General features: G+C 44.5%; 1 protein-coding gene across 5 annotated transcripts in view; it reads left to right on the top strand.

The window, feature by feature from the left end:
• Window positions 1–17,086, top strand: part of LOC138304297 (RING finger protein 112-like) — a 333,811-nt gene that overhangs the window by 132,745 nt on the left and 183,980 nt on the right. The window lies entirely within an intron of this gene.

Here is a 17,086-nt window from a genome sequence, read left to right as displayed (position 1 = left end):
TCGGTGATGAAAGATGCTAGATTGAGCCCTTATGATATGATGCCCCACACATCAGTGCAAGCATTTGACTCAGCACAGTAGTTTGTATCATGGGCAGATCTGAAAGGCAAGAGGGGAGTTCGGTCAATGCCCGTTCAGTGCTGAAGCTCTTAGTACAGAAACTATGCTGAGAGGCACCGATCTTTCTGTGAGAAAGTAGCCTATTTCTAGCCTTGTTACCCCCACTTTTGGCCTGTTTGTGAGTATATGTCAGGGTGTTTTCACTGTCTCACTGGGATCCTGCTAGCCAGGGCCCAGTGCTCATAGTGAAAACCCTATGTTGTCAGTATGTTTGTTATGTGTCACTGGGACCCTGCTAGCCAGGACCCCAGTGCTCATAAGTTTGTGGCCTATATGTGTTCCCTGAGTGATGCCTAACTGTCTCACTGAGGCTCTGCTAACCAGAACCTCAGTGGTTATGCTCTCTCTGCTTTTCAAATTTATCACTAACAGGCTAGTGACTAAATTTACCAATTCACATTGGCATATTGGTACACCCTTATAATTCCCTAGTATATGGTACTGAGGTACCCAGGGTATTGGGGTTCTGGGAGATCCCTATGGGCTGCAGCCTTTCTTTTGCCACCCATAGGGAGCTCTGACAATTCTTACACAGGCCTGCCTCTGCAGCCTGAGTGAAATAACGTCCACGTTATTTCACAGCCATTTACCACTGCACTTAAGTAACTCATAAGTCACCTATATGTCTAACCTTCACCTGGTGAAGGTTAGGTGCAAAGTTACTTAGTGTGTGGGCACCCTGGCACTAGCCAAGGTGCCCCCACATCGTTCAGGGCAAATTCCACGGACTTTGTGAGTGCGGGGACACCATTACACGCGTGCACTGTACATAAGTCACTACCTATGTACAGCTTCACAATGGTAACTCCGAACATGGCCATGTAACATGTCTAAGATCATGGAATTGTCACCCCAATGCCATTGGGGGGATAATTCCATGATCCCCCGGGTCTCTAGCATAGTACCCGGGTACTGCCAAACTGCCTTTCCGGGGTCTCTACTGCAGCTGCTGCCAACCCCTCAGACAGGTTTCTGCCCTCCTGGGGTCCAGGCAGCCCTGGCCCAGGAAGGCAGAACAAAGGATTTCCTCTGAGAGAGGGTGTAACACCCTCTCCCTTTGGAAATAGGTGTGAAGGCTGGGGAGGAGTAGCCTCATCCAGCCTCTGGAAATGCTTTGATGGGCACAGATGGTGCCCATCTCTGCATAAGCCAGTCTACACCGGTTCAGGGATCCCCCAGCCCTGCTCTGGCACGAAACTGGAGAAAGGAAAGGGGAGTGACCACTCCCCTGACCTGCACCTCCCAGGGGAGGTGCCCAGAGCTCCTCCAGTGTGTCCCAGACCTCTGCCATCTTGGAAACAGAGGTGTCTGTGGCACACTGAACTGCTCTGAGTGGCCAGTGCCAGCAGGTGACGTCAGAGGCTCCTTCTGATAGGCTCTTACCTCTCTTGGTAGCCAATCCTCATTCCTAGGTAGCCAAACCTCCTTTTCTGGCTATTTAGGGTCTCTGCTTTGGGGATCTCCCCAGATAACGAATGCAAGAGCTCATCAGAGTTCCTCTGCATCTCCCTCTTCACCTTCTGCCAAAGGATCGACCGCTGACTGCTCAGGACGCCTGCAAAACTGCAACAAAGTAGCAAGACGACTACTAGCAACCTTGTATCGCTTCATCCTGCCGGCTTTCTGGACTGTTTCCAGGTGGTGTATGCTCTGGGGGTAGCCTGCCTCCTCTCTGCACCAGGAGCTCTGAAGAAATCTCTCGTGGGTCAACGGAATCTTCCCCCTGCACCCGCAGGCACCAAAAGACTGCATCACTGGTCCTCTGGGTCCCCTCTCAGCATGACGAGCGTAGTACCTGGAACTCAGCAACTCTGTCCAAGTGACTCTTCAGTCCAAGTTTGGTGGAGGTAAGTCCTTGCCTCCCCACGCTAGACTGCATTGCTGGGTACCGCGTGATTTGCAGCTGCTCCGGCTCCTGTGCACTCTTCCGGGATTTCCTTTGTGCACAGCCAAGCCTGGGTCCCCGACACTCTAACCTGCAGTGCACAACCTTTTGAGTTGTCCTCTAGCATCGTGGGACTCCCTTTTGTGACTTCGCGTGGACTTCGGTTCACTCTTCTTACAGGTGCCTGTTCAGGTACTTCTGCGCTGCGGGTGCTGCCTGCTTCTGTGAGGGCTCCCTGAGTTGCTGGGCGCCCCCTCTGTCTCCTCCTCCAAGTGGCGACATCCTGGTCACTCCTGGGCCACAGCAGCACCCAAAAACCTCTACCGCGACCCTTGCAGCTAGCAAGGCCTGTTTGCGGTCTTTCTGCATGGGAACACCTCTGCAAGCTTCATCGCGACGTGTGACATCCATCCTCCAAAGGGGAAGTTCCTAGTCCTCTTCTTTTTGCAGAACTCCAAGCTTCTTCCATCCGGTGGCAGCTTCCTTGCACCCTCAGCTGGCATTTCCTGGGCTCCTGCCCACTCTCTACACTGTCGCGACTATTGGACTTGGTCCCCTTGTTTTGCAGGTACTCAGGTCCGGAAATCCACTGTTGCATTGCTGATGTTTGTTCTTCCTGCAGAATCCCCCTATCACGACTTCTGTGCTCTCTGGGGGTAGTAGGTGCACTTTACACCTACCTTTCAGGGTCTTGGGGTGGGCTATTTTTCTAACCCTCACTGTTTTCTTACAGTCCCAGCGACCCTCTACAAGCTCACATAGGTTTGGGGTCCATTCGTGGTTCGCATTCCACTTTTGGAGTATATGGTTTGTGTTGCCCCTATACCTATGTGCTCCTATTGCAATCTATTGTAACTGTACACTGCTTGCATTACTTTTCTTGCTATTACCTGCATAATTTTGGTTTGTGTACATATATCTTGTGTATATAACTTCTCCTCATACTGAGGGTACTCACTGAGATACTTTTGGCATATTGTCATAAAAATAAAGTACCTTTATTTTTAGTATATCTGTGTATTGTGTTTTCTTATGATATTGTGCATATGACACCAGTGGTATAGTTGGAGCTTTACATGTCTCCTAGTTCAGCCTAAGCTGCTCTGCTATAGCTACCCTCTATCAGCCTAAGCTGCTAGAAACACCTCTTCTACACTAATAAGGGATAACTGGACTTGGCACAGGGTGTAAGTACACCTTGGTACCCACTACAAGCCAGGCCAGCCTCCTACACTTTCCCACCAAGTCCCTCATTCTGAGTGGTTCGGTTTTGGCCCATGGTCAGACAGCCCCAGAGAATAATGATTCCACACAGTACTTCTTTTCCCCGATGCAGGTTTACCTCTGCATTTCCAGTTTACCTGCTTGGGAAGAGAGCTAACCTGTGACTTCTGAGTTTGTGCACCGGATTATTGTTGATTTTCCCTCTTTCCCAAAAAAATGTCCTTGCAAATTCAACAAGGTCTTTAATGATGCGATTTGCACATAGAAAATAATTCTCAGATGTGTGGTTATTTTGCAAAAATTGTGAATCCAAAGCAGGTACAAATAGACGTTTGCACACTATTTGGAGTGATTGTCCCACTCAGAATGAGAGCCGACCTTTGTAACGACCTTGCTTGTGTGGCGCTGCCGTTCTGCTCCTGCAGTAGAGGTTTAGCTGATCTATTTCTCTGTAATCTTGGGATCTGGAGCAGTGTGCCTCTCACTGCAAAGCACTCCAGTACCTCTTCAGGATAGTAAGTGCTATATAAATACATTTCACAGTTAGTCTTCTGAGATTTGGTGGTACTGTCCCGTCAAACAAGTATGGCGCCCATAATAAAACATGGCGGTGCCATGCCCTTGGATACACCTCATTATCTGCTATGCTCTGTTGTGTCTTTAGAAGTTTAACCAAGAACAGTGCTCGGAAGTAACTGTCCCTGTTCGGAGGTACTGGCACTGTCCTCTTCCGAGTGCCGAGTAATATAAATCCTCAGTTATATAAAAAGGGCAAATAAACTGCTTGACAGAGAGACTTATGCACTCGCCAAGGTTCAGAGTGATTGGTCAAACGGGAAGTGACTTCAGTCCAACTGGTCTCCCTAACCACTGTAACACACTAGTGTTCTGTGCTAATAAACACACACATACGCCCTCTCACACGCTTTATTATAGTCGATTCTGTCATTGTTTGTTGTTCTAACCCTGTATTTATCAGCCTTCTGTTTCTTTCATCACGTGTGATCCCAGCTGGGCTTTGAGGAACAAATGAGAAATGCAGAAGTGAAAATTAGTCACTCAGAAAGCGGAACGGGCCAGTTCAAGAGTGACCTGGCAAGGATGCCATTGGACCTAACGCAAGCAAGAAAATCCCTCTCCCACACCTTTTTTCACAACTATGCAGCGTTTATTGAGTTATTATAATTTTTATTGATATTCTCATTTTGACATCAAGTGTTTTTATTGAATTGTGCTTCCTGAATTTGGCAGCACTATCTTTTGTGTGGTGGAAGTACGCCACCAAAGATCAGGTATGTCCTGGAGAAATGACGGAGGCCTAGCACCGGGCCACTGGGGGTACCAGACGGTGAACACACATGGCTGCCTAGGAAGGGCAGGCATGGCTCAGTCATTAACATTACCCTGTGTGTTTGATGTCTTTCTGAAGCAAAAATATTCTAAGTGGAGGGAAGGTGCGGATGCAGGTTGTTGAGTTTTGTGTCCTCAAATTGCCCCCGTGAAGTAAACTTAAAGATGTGAAGACACTCCACAGAAGAAGGTGATTTTTGACTGTTAATGAATGATGCTCAGTGCTTAATTTGCGCTTGTGGTACCGGTGCTTAGCACTTTTTTCTCGGGGCTACACAAGATATCAGCTTGCTAAATTCACACGGCCTCCCGGTGAAGAGTTGATTTTGCACAGTGTTGTAAAACATTGGACACCGCTTGAGGCCTGCCTCATGAGGCACGCGCACTCACCGCCAGAAACTGCCTGGGTGAGGTTCCTGCTGTGTCAGCTTAACAGGTGGGTCCATCAATCACGGTAGTGTAAGCGCGGGCTACCATTGAACACTTGAAAAAGGGGATACCCCTCCCCGTCCCTCCTTGGCATTTATTCGTCGTGTATTCTCCGAGTCGACACAATGAAGACCAGTGAGCGCCCTGGTTGTCACCCGCGTCCTGCCCCAGTGTACTGCGCAGCTGCAGAGCTAGTCATTGACAAACTAAGAAAGCACAGAGAGTCGCACAGCGGCTGCAGACCTGCCTTTAATTAAAAGGCATTAAGTAGTAAAAGTAAGTCATGATTTCATGTATTTCTTTTTCGTAACATGCCTTTACATGCGCAAGTAGTGTGAACTTCGACTTAAGCAAGTATGTCTTGTATAATGGTTGAGGTACGTTCCCGGAAAAGTGCGACCTCTTATTTCTTGTGCTTGTTTTTTGTTAAAGTAGTGTAGGTCGTCATAGGGTTTGTTTGGGACTGCAAATTCCAGTCCAGATGACGTGCTGCACAATCCTGACTGCTGAGTGATAGTAATGTGTCTGCATGTTGTTAATAGAGCAGCCAGGTTTCCAGCTGCCTGCCCTCTTTCATTTCTTGATCTGCACCCTTACTGTATTTTGCAAAGCGATGCCACTATACACCACAACCTACGAACACACAAGCAGCCTGTGAACACTCCCGAACAGGAACAACAACAACCACCCCCCACCACAGTTGGCTTTCAAATAATATTTTTAACATTTCTTTCTGATATTTGTAAACATTTTAGTATTTGAAGAAATGCCATATGGTTGTTGCTTCTAGAGCGCGCTTACTGTTTTACACCATTACCCCTTCTCTGGTCAATTTTTTGTTTCCCTCTTGGGCTGTTTCGTGTTTCGCACTAGCTTGTAAAGAAGTGCTCATCAATTTATGGACACGTTGTGGGGGACACAACATTTGCTGTCCTTCAGTTTGATAGGGCATGGCTTCTCATGGGACTCCACCCCTTTTAAGACAGGGTTTACATAAGTTACAAACCTTCAGTTTGTGAAGCTCTGCCTGCAGGATGCCCTTCTCTGTGTCTACACACTTATCATGTGCTCTTGTGGCATGGCTTTTGAGTAGTACTGTTTTTATGGAGCTTTGGCCTGTCAAAACCAGGGTTCGAGTCTGTTGTGGTTTGTTTCGTATAATGCAAACCTAAAACTTGTATTTATTAAAGAGGTAATTCAGTGTTTTACCTTCCAGCCTACATCTATATTGCACATTCGTTTATACAGGAAATAATAAGTTCTTGTTTGCATATATTTATTAACATGCCTAAAGAAAGAAATGTGCGACCTATTGCCTTTGTCAATGCCCGTTGGGGTGGTGACTAGATTGCAGTGGGAGTGGTGAATGGGAGGGTGGATTGGGGTGTCTGCTGCAGTGCGGAGGGAGGCCCCAAAGATAGTCGCGAAGCGGGTGTAAGTGCATATGAGGTACATATGCCAGAGGCTTTCATAACTTGACATATATAATAAGTCAACCAAATAGAAGACTGCACAGCTGGGTATTTCTGACTCGGGTATGTGCAGTTTGCAGACCTCCATTATATGCTCTAATGCTTAGGTAATCTGCACATCTGAAAAGTGTGATTTTCAGATACCACAGCATTATATACTGTGCATATACAAAGGGTCGGCTTTGTACACTATAGGAATATCTGTAACATTGCATTTTACATGAGCCTATGATTTATGCATATTTTGGAGATTTGATATATGCATGTAATCAGAGCCTTTAGATGTCCATATTGGACGTAGTGCACGACTAAGTGATGTGCATAAATTAGATACAGGCAGTGCATATGCCAGAGAGGTGCATATTGTGCATCTAGCAGAGTCCAATATATTCTTATATTCTTCATGTGATGCATTCATTGTGGGCCTGTACCTATATTGTAATCTATCCTTTAGCAACAGAATGTACATATCTCAGTGGAATTCAAATTCCCCAAATTCTCAGAGCAAAATAATTGAAAAATGTGTAAGGTGTGGTACTCTCTTTAACTAATAGACTGGCCCAGGCAGTTTAGGGTGTCATTTGCTAATCAAGCCCGGGGAGACACAAAATACAACAGAAATAGATAGTTATTACAGCATTAATTTAGAGTCAGGCCTTTCATGGTCAGAAAAAGTTGATTATCTTCGGTTTCAGAAGTCATGACATCCAGTCTCTTTTGCATTTTTGCCTTGGTTTTATTAAGATGTCCTCCCCAAGGAGGTTGAAAACCAACATGTGTTTCAAGTCAACCATCATATTACTGAGGTAGTAGGAGTGAGAACAGCAGTAAGTAATGCTGGCGCCTTCCCTCCTGACTATTGCTTAAGTAATAGATTGGTAAAGTACCAGTTGCCACATACAATGCACAATGCTCCTGGGTTTTTGGGTTCACTTTGGGCATCCAGAACCAAAGTGGGCAAATGTATTTAGCTCAATTCCTCCTTAGAATTTCCTTTAAATTCTAGTTGGTTTTCCTTGGTGATTCTGAATAAGTGCTCTTTAATATGCACCATTTAGCAAACATTTTTCTACATATTTCTTATGGGAGAGAACAGATACCCATCTACAAAATAGTTTTTAAGTTCCACTGGCCATTAAATGTACCTGAACTTAGAACTGCCCAATGTTCAACATCTTCTGCTACTAGATCAGTTGGGAGCCTTTTTGTGCCAGACCTGGTACATGCTTTATTGTTGACATTCTGATGCACATCCTGCTTCTCTTATTAAAACTCTGTGACAGTAATTGCCGTAATGAAAAGAAAAAAATGCTTTGAATGAAATATTCACACATGGAATGGAGAAACCTAAGGCTGAAAGAGGAAGAGAGCCTGTGTCTGTGCGTGCATCTGAATGAGCGAGAACAAGAGAAATAATGTGCCTTACTTTCCATGTATGCATGTAGGGGTTTGTATGAAAGTAGCATGCCTTGTATTTTAAGTGTAGGTAAAATGTGTGGGTGTTAGGAAAATGTACCTGAGTGACTGTGTATCTTAAGAAGGTGTGCATCTTGTTCTATGTTTCTGTTTTATGTGTCCCCTGTGTTTGGCTGTGCCGTTGTTAGAAATACATTTCAGAGAGTGTAATAAATGTGTGCTTGTTTGGAAAGTGTGCCTTGCTGCAAATCTTTAAAATATGGTCGTAGACCCACAGAGTTGTGTGTTTAATCTATGTTCTTCCGGTTGTGTTTAGGAAATGGCATCTGGGGCTTGCCTGTCAGGAACATATTTCTGCTTTGGTGTGTTACTTGTGTTTGTGTCAGGAATATGCGTCTGATTGTGATTTTTAAGAGTAGTGACTGGGACCATGATGGCATGTTTGAGGCAACAGCGGGTCACACAGTATAATGAGGAATGTATAGGTGGATTTTTAAAAGCACCCTCTCAGGTTATTTCTTGCTCAGAAAAGTCAATGTGCCTGATGCTTTTAGGGAGGTTATGTTTGGTTTCTGTGCCATTATGGGTTTTTGGGGTATGCAGAAGGTGTACTGACAGTTTAATGAGTTTCAGGGGTGTAACTAGTGCAGCAGATTCAGTGGCACCTGGACCCAGGGAGGCGGGGCAACTAACTGATAGAGGCCGTTTTGTTATACTTGTCCTGGAGACCTTTGCAGAATTGTATTGCAACTGATCTTGTTAGCTGCCATAGTGGGGTTGTCACTACACAGTTGGCTGTCTTTATATATTTTGTCTGTATTTCTCGAGGAAAAGTGGTCTCAATACAGTCTGTTGTTTAACTCCTCATCTGTTTTGTTTGTCTTGTGAGAAGTAGCTGTGTGTGTGTCGGATGACATCTCTCTTGCTATAAGTTGCTTCCTCAAGATTTCATACAATGCTCAATCCTCCAGGCATTTGCCCAAAGCCTTCAGCCATATTCCACAGATATACTCATAAGAGTAATCTAAATACTTCCTGTTCGTTTTGTTTACCTTCTTTTGCAATAAATGCTTTGATGGTTCTGGTTTATCAGTGGGCTAATATTTTCACTTCAGAAATCTGTGTTTGATCTCAGGGTCTTAAATTTAAATCTTGGTGTGGCCACTCGGGGCCTCATTACGACTTTGGGGGTCCTTTCACAGGACCGCCGAAGCCGCTGCAGGCAAAAGACCGCCAATAATGGATGTCTTTTGCCTGCCCTTTTAGGAGTTTTCTGCTGGGCCAGCGGGCGGAAACAGCATTTTGGCCCGCTGGAACAGCGGAAAACTCACTACAACATTGAGGCAATTTTGTGGTGCATCGGGTGCAAGAGCACCCGTCGCACATTTCAGTGCCCATAATTCGGGCAGCAAAATGTGCGACAGGGATGTCCATGGGGGCCCCTGCACTGCCCATGCCAAGTGCATGGGCAGTGCAGCCCCCATGGGGACCCCTATGCTCTCTTTCCGCCAGCCTTTGCATGGCGGTGGGACTGCCATGCAAAAGCTGGCGGAAAGGGGACTCGTAATCCCCAGGGCAGCGCTGCTTGCAGCGCTGCCCTGGCAGATTGCGACCGCCGAGACTGCCAGGCTGTCGCCAGGTTGCAACCTGGCAGTGCCGGTGGTCCGACGTGGCTCCTCTGCCACAGTCATAATAGGGCTGTCGGACCACCCTGTCTGCGGCTGTCCGACTGCCATTGCAAGTGTGGCAGTCTTGAGACTGCCACATTCGTAATGAGGGCCTTTGTCTTTTGTATTTCTGAGGCCGATAAAATTACTGCCATTGTGTTGGATAACAACATTTTTAATTTGGCGTCAAGGCCCCTTCTAGTGAATATGTGCTTTACAGACATACATGAGCCCAGATTTAAGTGGGCCTAGCGCCAACTTGTGCTACATTAGCGTAATTTTTTTACGCTAATGTGGCCCAAGGAGGCCAAAATTATCTGCACCAGACTTACAAAGTGGCAAATGCAATGATTGTCACTTTGTAACCCCTTGCGCTACATTATGCCTGCACTAGGCATAATGTATGCAAGAGGGGCGTTCCCCCGTTATGGGTCTAACGAAAATCGCACAAAGAAATATAAAAGATTTCTTTGCACCATTTTTTTCAGCATTTTTAATGCAGGCATTAAAAGAGGGCACACCATTGGTTACAATGGGCCCCAATGTACTCTTCAGGGCTAGTGTCAAAATTGTGGCACTAACCCTGAATAGTAGATCAATAGCATAAAAAGTTCTGACGCGATTGCCCCCTACCTTGCGCCATGGTGCTCCGTATTTTAAATATGGCGCACAAACGGTGGCGCTAAGGGGCGCAAGGAAAGTGGCACTGCACTGGGTGCAGCACCACTTTTCTTAAATCTGCCCCATGGTCTGTTAAGGACACAGAAATGTATTTTAATCTTTTGGATTTCAATTTCTGTGCAATATTACACTGTCATTACTTCCTCTGTCCCTCCTGGACCCAGTTCCTTTCACATATCCATCATGACAGCCCAGGCTACAGTACAGCAAAGGTCACCACAGACAGTTGATTCACTGTTTCTTGCTACAGATGTGGGTTGGGTCTCTTTCAGGTGCCCTTTTCAGGCTGCTTCTGTGGCACAACCTTTGTGTAAAGCGATGCTTCTTAAAGCAGGTAAACGGGTAATGACTCCACGCAGGAGTACCAGTAACATGGGCACAATTTAATTATGAGCTATCTGCACCTGGTTGTCACTAACCTTTCCTGAAGCAACAATGAAGGACAGACAAAAGGCCAGGCTTGGTTGAGAAACGTTCTCTCCTTGAACAACAAATTACACTCTCACCTGCCCCCATACCATTCACCAAATGGCAGTTCTCAGGAAGGACTAATCAGCGCCCCTTTGCTAACGAGGCCAAGGACCTCATTGAATTTGTAAGGGAAACCCTTCTCTTCAGTGCCTTGGGCTCCACCCTCCAGTTACAAGAATAAGGGGAATTCACGATAACTGTCTGGTGGAAGCCATGGTCACCCCTGTCTTGTGCCACGCTGAACCAAGGTCATCCAAAATGGATCCTACTTTGTTTTTGTAGTAATACTGGAAGCCAAAGCTTAAAGGTGAGCCAGACTTTAAAGACTTTGGCCCTCATTACAACCCTGGCGGTCAAAGACCGCCAGGGCTGTTTTGTCGATTGCACCGCCAACAGGCTGGCGGTGCAATCTTGGGAATTACAACCGCGGCGGAAGCGCTGCGGTCGCACTGCCGGGACCGGCGGTTTTCCACCACGTTGGTCCCGGCGGATTTAATCCTCCAGGGCAGCGCTGCCGAGGGGATTATGAGTCCCCCTCCCGCCAGAGTTTTCATGGCGGTAGGAACCGCCATGAAAAGGCTGGCGGAAAGGGGAGTCGCGGGGCCCCTGTGGGCCTTAGGCATGGGCAGTGCAGGGGCCCCCTGGCACAGCTCCATGAAGCTTTTCACGGTCTGCATAGCAGACCGTGAAAAGCGCGACGGGTGCAACTGCACCCGTCGCACCGCCGGCTCCATTTGGAGCTAGCTCCCACGTTACAGCCGTCATCCCCGCTGGGCCAGCGGGCGGAAACTCTGTTTCCTCCCACCGGCCCAGCGGGGATGTCGAAATGGCCACCGCGGGAGTGCAGGCGCATTGGCGGCTGCTCGGCGGTTACAACTTGGCGGGCGGCAGTTGCCGCCCACCAAAGTTGTAATGAGGGCATTTTTGTGTCTTTCGAGTAAGCACTGTAGGGCAGATGTATGAATTGAAAAAGGCTTGAATTTGGGTAGGCAAAGTAGGATCTGTTTGGGTTGTACTTGTAATCAGAGTCATGGCAATAGATGTGCAGGTGCAGAAATGTCCTTGGTGCAAATAAATATTATGCTTGTTCATAACTGTGGCTGTTAGATGAATTGAGATCAAACCCTACACACGTCTAGTGTGTTTTCTTTCACTTTGCTTTGCTAGAATGTCACATTCTGGACAGAAGAAGATTTCAAGCTATTTCACAAAATTTAGGCCAAAAGATGATGAGGAGTCGCTAGCAAGCTTGCTAGAAAAGGCTGTGTTCTTACAATGGATGAATGAAACAAAGAAGATGATGAAGTGCAAGAGAAGGCACTAGATGAGAGTGACACCACTACTAGCATCAGCGTTATCACCCCTACTGAAGGAAAGACCCAAGATAGTCCTCTTAGAGATGAGCAGCATCATGCTGTGGAGAGTGATACAGAGACAGAGGAAACACCAAGCACCAGCCAACAGTTTGACACAATGTCACTTAAACAACATGCAGCCACAGTTTTTAGGAAAGGTGTCCTTCCTAAAGGTTGGAAACATGACCAAAAATATATTTCCAACGCAGGTATCCATGGTTAATTGTTAAAGCCCCTAACCTTGGCTGTTCTGTGTATCGCCAAGTCCATGATCTTTGTGCTAAGAAATCTAGGGGAATGAAATTGTCCAAAGAATGGACCGAGTCTACTGTGAAGGCATATGGCACCAATATAGAGCAACAGCAGACATCATTGAGGAAAAAGATTGCAGAACATGCACAAACCAAAGCTCATGTTACAACTTTAAAAATCGTGGAAAACGCTAAAAAATATCCTTTATTGCAAGTAACTGCAAAAGCTCCACCTGCACAAATATCAGCAACAGCCATAATATTCTGTGTAGCTTATAAGGAAGCAAAGCGGAACAGGCCAGCATACGGTTTTGAAACAGATGTAGACTGCCACCAGTTGAATGGACTGGATATGGGGCGAATTTTGCACTCCAGTGTGTCTTGCTCAAACATACATCCTCAGAAATGAAGTGGAAGATATTTTCCAAAATAATTGAGCTTTCCCCAAAAGTAAGTCTTTTACTAGATGAAGCCACCGCTTTAAATAGAAAAACTACTTTAAATGTGTTCATTGGACTGCAGCTATCTGGGATGGACTCCCCTGTTAATATTTTTGTTGACCTTGTTGGGCTTAGTGATTTGTTAGCTGATGGCTTAGTAGGCAATTTACTATCTGCACTAAAAAAAGATCTGGTTAACATAAGTGAGAACTTTCTTTCCAAATGCCTGTTTTCAGTTGCCTGTGATGGGGCTTCAGTGATGTTTGGCCACCACAGTGGTGTTGTAAAGAGGTTGCAAGAAAAAGTCTCTCCCAATATTGTAGCCCGGCACTGCTCAGCACATCGCCTGGAACTTGCAGTTCATGATGTGATGAAAGATATTGGCGCTGCAAACCATTTAAAAAACGTACTTGATAAGTTGTATTCTCTATTTGCCACATCTGTTAAAACTGTTTGGAGCTAAAAGAATATGCAGAAGCTCTTGACATTCAGCTCTGCAGAACAGGTAGAGAGTTAGATACTCATTGAGTTGCATCAGGCTTCAGAACTGTGGAGGCTATTTGGAATGCTATCCTGCTCTCTACAGACACTTTACTAATGCAGCTGATGATGGTTTCCGGGACAGTTCATGGTGATATGTACACAGGCCTAGGTAGGTGGTTAGCATCTATCCAGTTTATTGCTAATCGTGGCCTCATGTATGATGCTCTTCAGGAGTTATCATAGTTATCACTTGAGTTACAGAAATGTGACTCTACAATCATTGATGCACATTGATGCTTGTCGACAAATAGCAGTGTTTGAGGCAATGGTAGACAGGCAAGAGAACCATTTCTCACAGTGTAAAAAGGCCATAGAACAAAATATATTCCAAGGTGTGGTGCTGCGCAAAGGAAAGACCACTGACAAAATAATTGAACAGGGACATTTTTTTTGCAGCCTTGCAGAAAATTTAGGACATCGTTTGTTGTCTACAGGAAGTACTATTTCTTCTGACAAAAAGGCTGAGTATGATATACCTATTAGTGAAGTGAAAGTTTTATACAAACAGTACTGGCCTGATGAACTACCTGCTCTTTATAGTGAAAGTGATATTGAGCCTCTATGTAAAAGATTCAACATTGGCAGTCAACAAACCATACGTGCTTACAGAGAGTATAAGGAATCTGGAGGCAAAGACATTAAAAGGCAGTTTAAGGAGCTTTTGATAGCCTTACACACTATTGCTAACAGTGCTGCAGAACGTGAGCGGGGCTTTTCTCAAATGAATCTTATATACACATCTACAAGAGCATCATTGCTGACTGAAACAACATCTTCTTTAATGTTTTTCAATCTTGTTGGCCCACCATTTAGGAGATTCAACTCCATCCCCTATGTTCAGTCATGGCTTGCAAAAGGACGAAGAGCAGCACATGACACTAGGAGTAAAGCACCAAAAAAAGGGAAGACTTGAAATGCACAAGCAACGTAGACAGTTTATGGGCTTTTCTGGAAAAATAGCCCAGTCCACCTGACAAAACACATGCCATTACAATGTTTCAAATAACATAAAAAGTTAGACTTTACCATGTTTGGATATTTAATCATTGTTCTAGTATATACATGTTATTTATTTTGCATTTATAACACTTTATTGACAGTGTCAATTTAATTGTTTGTAGAATTTGTGTTGTCTTTGTTTGCTAAATTTATTGTTCTATTTTATATATTCTATTTATTTTAGAACATATATTTGTGTATTTGTATTTTATCTATATTTATTTTTAATTATTTTGTCTTTGAATATTTTGTATGGCACTGTGTTCATTGTGCACTAATATGTATGACTTGAGATATGGTCAATTTCAAACTGCCCAGCCACTACCTCTTTTTTTGGCCTAGGTGTTAGGACCTTTTTGGGTAGATGAAATCATTCTGTGCTTTATGTTAAGATACAAATCTTCAATTAAAAGGTAATATTTTGAACATGTGCATCTTTTGTAATCTGCCTTGTCTGTGTGTTACAGAACTACATTTGGAAAAACCAGTAAAGTTCCATGATTTTTACTATTCTGAATGTCTAATAAATGCACCTATATTGCTATCAGAGTAGGTAATAGCAACAAGCCTAATTTGTAATAATCTTTTTTATTGTTTCTTTAAAATTATTCACTTTAATGGAATACTCAACTATTTATGAACCAAGCCTTTTGGCTACTGGAAGTGACAAGTGGCATATTCAAGTGTATTACATGATTTTATCCAATGTATCTGTTTAGATTGTTTTCAGAACATTTTGGTTTATTTTTTCACATTAGATATTTAAAAACACACAGTTAGACTCTGCTGAAAATGACAACGCAAAGCACCGTTGCACATACACCAGTACTGTCCTTTTACCAAATTGGCACATAGAGCACTGGAATATTTGACATGCCCCTTTCAATGGATTAGTCATTTAGCCAGGTTATTCCAGAGTTGTACTTTAAATGCACTTTCGTTTTCATATTTTTCAAAATGTTCATAGGACTGGGGGGCGGGCCTCCTATCAAAACCTTACTTGAGAAAGGCTCCATTGCTGAAATTCAGATATGATATTACATCTGGCCTTCAGCAGTGCCAGTTGAGAATGTGGGTGGGGCCATTGGAGTAAGTGGGTAGGGCCTTTGGAGTAAGTGGGCGGAGCTGGGGAAGTGGGTGTGGCCTCCTACAAAAAAATTGAGCACCTGGACTTAATATTTTACAAATTAGGCACTGATGATATTGTTCATTGTGTTGTCACAGTGGGTTCTCCTGGTCAGTTATTCTGGTGCAAAGCCTGTCCAGCTAGGCAGACCCAGATGATTTTTGGTAAAAGAATGAAACAGTCCTTCCCAGAGTGGGATTAAGCATCAGAGAGCCTTTGGTGATTGCGCCATTCTTGGGTCAGTGGGTAATGTTACTTGGATGTATTTCTAAGGGCTTTCTTGCAGTTCCACATGTATAGGAGGTAGATTTTAAATGTGGCTTAATTAGTGCTCTTAGAACTCCTGAGGGCTGGTAGTCAGTTGTCTAGTTTCTCATAGTGCAATATTCGATCCGCATCAGCTGATGTCATGCTCAACAATTTTTGTAATAATTCAACAAGTGGCTTTGAGGCGCAGAGAGGCTTATTTACTGTGGATTGTCATCTGTGATCTTCTGTGGCTCTACATGGCAGGAAGCCGTCCCAGAAGTAGTTGTCTGTAGGCAAGTACAGCAGCTATGTAGCAACCTGGCTTCTTGATGACCAAAGCAGTGTTCCTGTTGTTCAAGGGGTAAGGAAGAGTCTGTTCCCCTCCTACCTATGACACATTCTTCTGCTGAGCAATAGGGAGAGCTGCTCTGCATTGCCAGCGTCCTCAGTCTAATATGATGCACAGATTGGCTTAATTCTTGAGACAAGTTATTTTGTGATTGTGTCAATCTCCAGCCCTAAAGTACCTAAGAAATGGTAACCAATTAAATCCCACTTACTGCAGTGGTGTAACAAAACTTGAGGGGGCCTCCCCTGCAAAGTACATGGAGGGGCCCCCTACAGACACACTGAGGAGTTCTTAGGCCACGATACTATGTTCAGGGGTCCCCCTGAAGCTCAGGGGTCCCCCGCACCGTGGGTGCTGCGTTGGCCTTTGTTACACCGCTGCCTTACTACGCTTTCATACAGTCTAAATGGAAGAGAGATGGGTACCTTTAATGAAAATAGCTCCAGCGACCTTCTATCTTCTCAAATGGTGCCTGAGAACCTTTCAAAGCAAAATTCTAATATTAGAAGTTGACAAGAAAAAAATGTCCTTCTATAGAGAAGCTTGGACTTGTCTCTTGACCTATCCATTGCCAAAGAGGGTCTGTTATTTTACCTCTTAATATTCTCCATTTTCGACCAGATCTGCCTGCCAGAATTATTCTCCGCCCAGGATTAGCACCTTTCTTTACAGCATGACAAAGGATAGTTTTGCCATTTCCAGGAAAGGCTTAGGAAGATTGCTATACTTTTTCTCAAGCCAGAGAACTCAATCTACTTTGAGAGAAGTTTCAGAAAAACTATTAGGTTCACTTCTAAAAACAATACACATTGGAATCAGTACCAAACATATTTTATACTGTATCCATTCATGGTACAAATGCTAAAGAGAGATTAGTATCATTTGCTGCCCTCGTTTTTTTTAATTTTTTTTATTTTATGTAATATTTTATTAGATTCTAAAAACATTGAGGCTCGAGTGGCCTCTCACCGAGCTACCAAGTGGCAGCTGTTTAACACTTAAACCAGATGACGGATTAAAGTAAGCTATTGCCAACAATTCTCATAGCGTCAACGATAA

Source organism: Pleurodeles waltl, chromosome 7 (assembly GCF_031143425.1).
Source record: "Pleurodeles waltl isolate 20211129_DDA chromosome 7, aPleWal1.hap1.20221129, whole genome shotgun sequence".
Taxonomy (NCBI): Eukaryota; Metazoa; Chordata; class Amphibia; order Caudata; family Salamandridae; genus Pleurodeles; species Pleurodeles waltl.
This window is presented reverse-complemented; position numbering and strand designations above follow the sequence as displayed.